This window comes from Petaurus breviceps, unplaced genomic scaffold, assembly GCF_028583685.1.
Source record: "Petaurus breviceps papuanus isolate PSGF00001 unplaced genomic scaffold, PetGlider_PUasm1.0 76, whole genome shotgun sequence".
Taxonomy (NCBI): Eukaryota; Metazoa; Chordata; class Mammalia; order Diprotodontia; family Petauridae; genus Petaurus; species Petaurus breviceps.
This window is the reverse complement of record NW_027186473.1, coordinates 4,833,417-4,839,373: the sequence shown is the minus strand read 5'-3', so window position 1 is coordinate 4,839,373 and position 5,957 is coordinate 4,833,417.

Here is a 5,957-nt window from a genome sequence, read left to right as displayed (position 1 = left end):
ACACACACACACACACACACACACACACACACACACACACACACACACATTGGTCTTCCATACCTCATCGATCCCTTAAAGCAAAGATTTTCCTTGTCATCCTAAGCCATGGTACTATGTAACTATATCATTCTTTTGATCTCCAGTAGCATAGTACTGTATATTGTATAATCAAAATAGTGTGACAACTTCCTTCTGGAATAAAAATGTGATCTCTCTATAAATGGCATCTTTTATGGGCAGATAACTCTTGTTGACAGCTTGCAAATGGCTTGAATTCCTCAGGCATTTTCTCTGCTGGACTCCTCCTCCACATCCAATTGAAGATACAGGCCAAAGGACGATTCTGCCAAGTTAATCATGCAATTTGATCAGCCTTGGAAAGGTGGCAAGGTGGGAGGAGGCCAGTCAGGAAGGTTTTCTAACATCTTTCTAAACTTCAGTGGCAACGATACAACTTAATTTTGGATGTATAATGAAACATGACTCCAGGCATCAGAATTCAACATTGATTTGGGGGGACCAGAAAAAAATTGTGTTTATTAAATTCTGTGTTGAAGATTCTAATATTGCCTGTGTAGTGATACAGAAGCGACCTCTCCTTCCCCTAATGCCCTGGGTAGATGTTCATAGCTATCTAATGAATGAATGAATGAATGAATGAAAACACATTCAAAAAATAGAAAAAAGAATAAATAGATGAATGAAAACATTAAGCAACTTACTATGTGCAAAGCATTAAGCATTGAGAATACAAATAGAAAAGATAGTTCTTCCTACAAAAAGTGCACGTGCTAATAGAGTGAAACAACATAGGTGAGAGACTCAAGTTGTAGAACAGACAAAGGACCAGTAGTCCAAATAGAAAGCAATCCAGTTTGGCTGAAGTCCTGAAGAAAGACATAAACCTGATGTACAAACCCACCTTATATAGCAGCTTTTTGATTGATAAAATATTATCTAGTTCTGACATGTAATAATTTCATGGTGTCAGGAACTTTGATGTCAAGAATGTCTCTCTTGTGTCTGCAGTAGCTGTAACTGCTGAGGAGGTGGAAGTTGCAGCTTGAACTCAGCAAATTGTCCAGTGCAATTCCTTCAGGGACTGATCCTCTGGACAATGGCAAAGGACTCCAGCAAGAAGCAGAGGCAATGATGCAATGAGTGCTGCTACCCACATGTCTTTTCAGTATACTGTCCAGACCTGCATCTACAGACATCCAAGGAGAAGAATAGTGGTGTGATGCTGTGGTGTTCCTCTTTTGTGCCCTCCCCCATCACATTCTGGGATGCCTCGATGGGTGGGCTAAGTTTGATGCCTGACCCTTGTGGTCCATTGGTTATTGGCACTGGTAGCAGGGTAATGGCAGGGCAAGCACACCTCAACTATGGCACATGTAGAGTATTTTATGCTTTACAACTCTTAAAGACTAGAATTCTGATCAGTGCAATGACAAACCACAAATCCAGAGAAATGAATATCAAACATGCTATCTACTTCCTGCCAGAAAGGTGATAGATTTAAAATGAAAAATGAGGGATCCTTTTTTTTCAGACATGACTGATATGGGAATTTGTTTTGCTGGACTATGTATATTTGTTAGAAGGGTTTTATGTTTCTTTCTTTTTTGGTTGAGTGGGGATAAGTAGGACTGAAAGAAAAACAACTGCTTGTAATAAATAAAATATTTTTTTCAAATTAAAAGGTTTCTTTATGCTTTAGTTATTAATATTTCATATCTTATCCATGCCCTCCTTAGCTGTATGAAGCTGTATGAAGGCAGGTACCGATATTACTGATCTTTGATTACCCACTCAGCATGTCAACTTGTAGATAGGAGTTCAATACATTTTTAAATGAACAAAAGCATGCATGAAATTCTAACAAGGAAAAAAAAGGGTAAATCATTCAGATTTGAGAGGAATATGTGTGTGTATGTATATATATATATATATATATATATATATATATATATGAAGACACACTTATTTCAAAATCAAAGTTAACCTATCATTCTCTGACTCTAGTAGCATTAAACAGAGGCTAAATAGAGATTTTAAATTTTCTTTCCTCGGAAATCAATCATTTTCCTTTTTCATGAACATGATTTAAGAGAAGCAGTTTGAGATGAGCCTGTTTGTACACCAACACCCCCTTTAATCTGCACACTTTATAAAATGAATCAAATATCAGAAACAATCAGCTTTTCAGTTAATTGTGGAAATCCAGAGTAATTCTCAGGGACACATCTCCTGGGGAGTTTTGAAAAAGATGCACTTTGAAAAGTTACAGGCCAAGAAAGTCTATATTGTTTTTCAATTATTTAAATAAAACTGATGATGCACTTTCCAAAAACAATGCATACTTCTGAACAACTATACAATTTGCAACCTACACAAATCTGTCTTTTTAAAAATGGCTTCTTAACTCTCCCTCTGGTGAAGGTAAAAAAGTGCTTAGCACAGTGCTTCGCATATAGTAGGTGCTTGAGAAATATTTATTAATTAATTAAAAGCAAAACAAAACTCACTCTCAGGTTTTAATAGTAATAACAACAGGACATAAGACCCCATCTAGTTCAGAAAAAATTCATCCTTGCACAAGAAGTGCATACAAGAAGAAAGTCATGATTCTTCAACAATTTGGTTCTGTGCTAAGTTAAAACAGCAATGAAAAGGTAAAAGGTGTAATTAAAAGGATACCACTTTTGCTCTAATTGCTGCTTTTTATATTCTAACTTTTGCAGTTCTGTAACATGCCTTTTATAGAAAGATACATATTTAGAAAAAATAGAAGAGTTTGGTTGGAGGCCAAATGTCCTCAACTGAAGCCAGGATATTTTTCTGGAAAGAGGAAACAGAACACAAAGCATTTTAACTATGCACATATATACATACACACATATCAAAATTTGCTATAAATTACATCAGTTGTCAAATCAAGAAGTAAAATGAAATTATAGCTAAGTGGAAAGATAGCTAACAGTGTGTCCTCTCAAAAATCAAATAAAGTAGTTATTAGAAATGGTTTCACATGTGCCCAAAGGTAAGAGGAAAAAATCACTTCATGGAATATTTGATTATCTTAACTTGGACTAGGGAAGGAAAGGAGAAGAAAATAAGCATTTATATAGCACTTATTACATGTTAAGCACTGTGCTAAGAACATTTTGCCAATATCTCATTTGATCTTCATAACAACACTAAGAGGTTGGTGCTATTATGATCCCCATTTTACAATTGAGAAAACCGAGGCAAAGAAAGATCAAGTGACTTTCCTAGAGTGACACAGCTAGTTAAGCTTATGAGGTTAGATTTAAACTCAGGTCTTCCTAACTCCAGGCCAAGGCTCCATGCACTGCACCCACAGCTTCCATGGTGAGTAAAAACAAAGATAGAACCATCAATGACCTCTTGATCTACTCTGCTCTGACCAGAACAGATCTAGAATATTATGTTCAACTATTAGATCCATGTTTTAGGAAAGACATTGGCAAATTAGAGGGCATCCATGAAAGGCAGTCTGCTGTAGTGGATAGAATATTGGACCTTTAATCTGGAAGACCTGAGTTGAAATTCTGCCACAGAGTACTTGTGTGACCATGAGCAAGTCACTTAGTTTTCTCAGTCTTGGTGTCCTTATCTGTAAAATAGAAGCTACCTCATAGGGATGTTTTAAGGATCAAATAGGATAATGCATGTAAAATACTTTGCAAACATTATGAAAATTTCTGCTATTATTATTTTCTCATCCTTATTTGCTCAATGGTAGCTAGATAGAAATGGTCCTGGGAAGAGTCAATATCCTGTTACTATTCTCTTATGTTTCGTGTCCTGTGGACTACTGAACAGGTAGCTAAAATAACCGTCTTTTGGTATTTGAATAAAAGTATTCAAATGTCAGCTCATCATCTGAGGGTTCACTGAAAGCAGAAATGCTACTATTACAGTAGCAAACAGGATAACAGGGGTGATGGGCACTTCATCCTATTGCCACAGAATTTTTTATATTTTATGCCAATTGTCTATATTGTAAAAGCTTTTCATCCTATGTAATTACAGAAAGAAGTAGGAAGAAGGGAGGAGGAGGGGGGAGGAAGAACAAAAACAACAACAACCAAGATAAGCTTGGAAGACTAGAGATTATTCCATAAGGATCAATTGAAAGTACTAAAATTGGGGTAGAGGGGTGTCTAGGTGGTGCAGTGAATAGAGAACCAGCCCTGGAGTCAGGAGAATCTGAGTTCAAATCCGGCCTCAGACACTTGACACACTTACTAACTGTGTGACTTTGGGCAAGTCACTTAACCCCAATTGCCCTCCAAAAAGAAAAAAATAATAATAAAATAAAATTGGGATGGAGAAACATGATAGTTGTTTTCAAATGTTTATGGTCTATCACATGGGAAAGGAATTCGACTTGTTCACCTTAGCCTAAGGGAAATCACTAGAAACATGAAAGGATGTTTTAAGTTTAATGTAAGGAAACTCTTACTAACAATTAGAGATGCCCAAAAATAGGGTTGTATGATTTACTATGGAGATTTTAGAAGAGCTTTCTGTTCCATTAGGAATTAGACTCAATCAACATTGAGGTCCCTTCCAACTCTTAATTTCCTTAATTCAATGAGATTTCTTTGAATATAACTGAAACCACGCACCAATATGTTGCTGAGGATGAAGTAGACAACTTTGATTAAGAACCTGATAACATCTTCCAGACTAAACCCACATATTCTTGGCTGTTCAGTGACTTTAGTTGGAGATGTAGGTTCATTTAAAAAAAAATACCTTAAGTATGGCATGACTTGTAACAGTTTTGACTCTTTGGACTACTAGTTAACCTGTCTCCTATAAGGATCCTTCCCCTTCTCACCTCTATCCCCTATTTTCTGCTTCCCTTTATGCATTATCTCCCAACATTTGACTATATGCTCTTTGTAGATTATCTTTTTTTACCTGTATTTGTATTTTCAACACTTAACAGAGTGCATGGAACTTGGAAAATGCTTAAAATGTATTTTACCTAATCTAATCTATACATCTAAGATTAATGAAAGGCTGGTTGTGTTTGTCCTTAGTTTTCACAGAAGACCATGGCATCAGGGAAATGATGATATGACTTACAGTTGACTTTGATTTGAGTGAGGGAGGACTGGGCAAGGTCACTAGCCTCAGGTTCTCCTCCAGAAATATCGAGATCAAGTTGATCTGAGATTCATCAGGATGACTTAAAACGACCCAATATCCAATGGGAGACCCTGGCACTTTGGGGCTAAGTCCTTTGCAGGTACACACTGAGAGTGAGGTAATACCCATTCAGTGGATAGGCCTCTTTAAGAAGTGAGTCAAGGGGGGGCGGCCAGGTAGCACAGCAAGTAAGAGCATTGACTCCAGTGTCAGGATGACCTAGAGATCTAATCCCGGGCTCAGACACTTAGCACCCACCCAGAAACACCTGGCCGTGTAACCTTGAGCAAGTTACTTAACCCCAGTTGCTTAGGGGCAGCCAGGTGGCTCAGCGAGTAAGAGCACCGGCTCCAGTGTCGGGATGACCTGGATCAAATCTGGGCTCAGATACTCAGCACCACACCCAGAAATAACTGGCCGTGTAACCTTGAGCAAGTTACTTAACCCTGATTGCTTAAAAAAAAAAAAAGTGAGTCAAGGGCTAGCCCCTTTGATCAGAAAAAGAAAAAAAATCAGCTGGGGGTGGGGGAGTGATCCTTAGGCTTGCTGTTCTAAAGAAAAACAGTTGCCATTGACATTTAGTATAAGGTAGGAGTGCCCAAAATACAGCCATTAAATGGAGCTTGGGCAGGGAGCTATAGTAGTTGAATGTATGAGCTTCAGAGTGAACCAGTTGGAAGGAAGGAAGGAAAGAAGGAAGGGAGGAAGGGAGGGAGGGAAAGAAAGAGAGAGAGAGAGAGAGAGAGAGAGAGAAAGAGAGAGAGAGA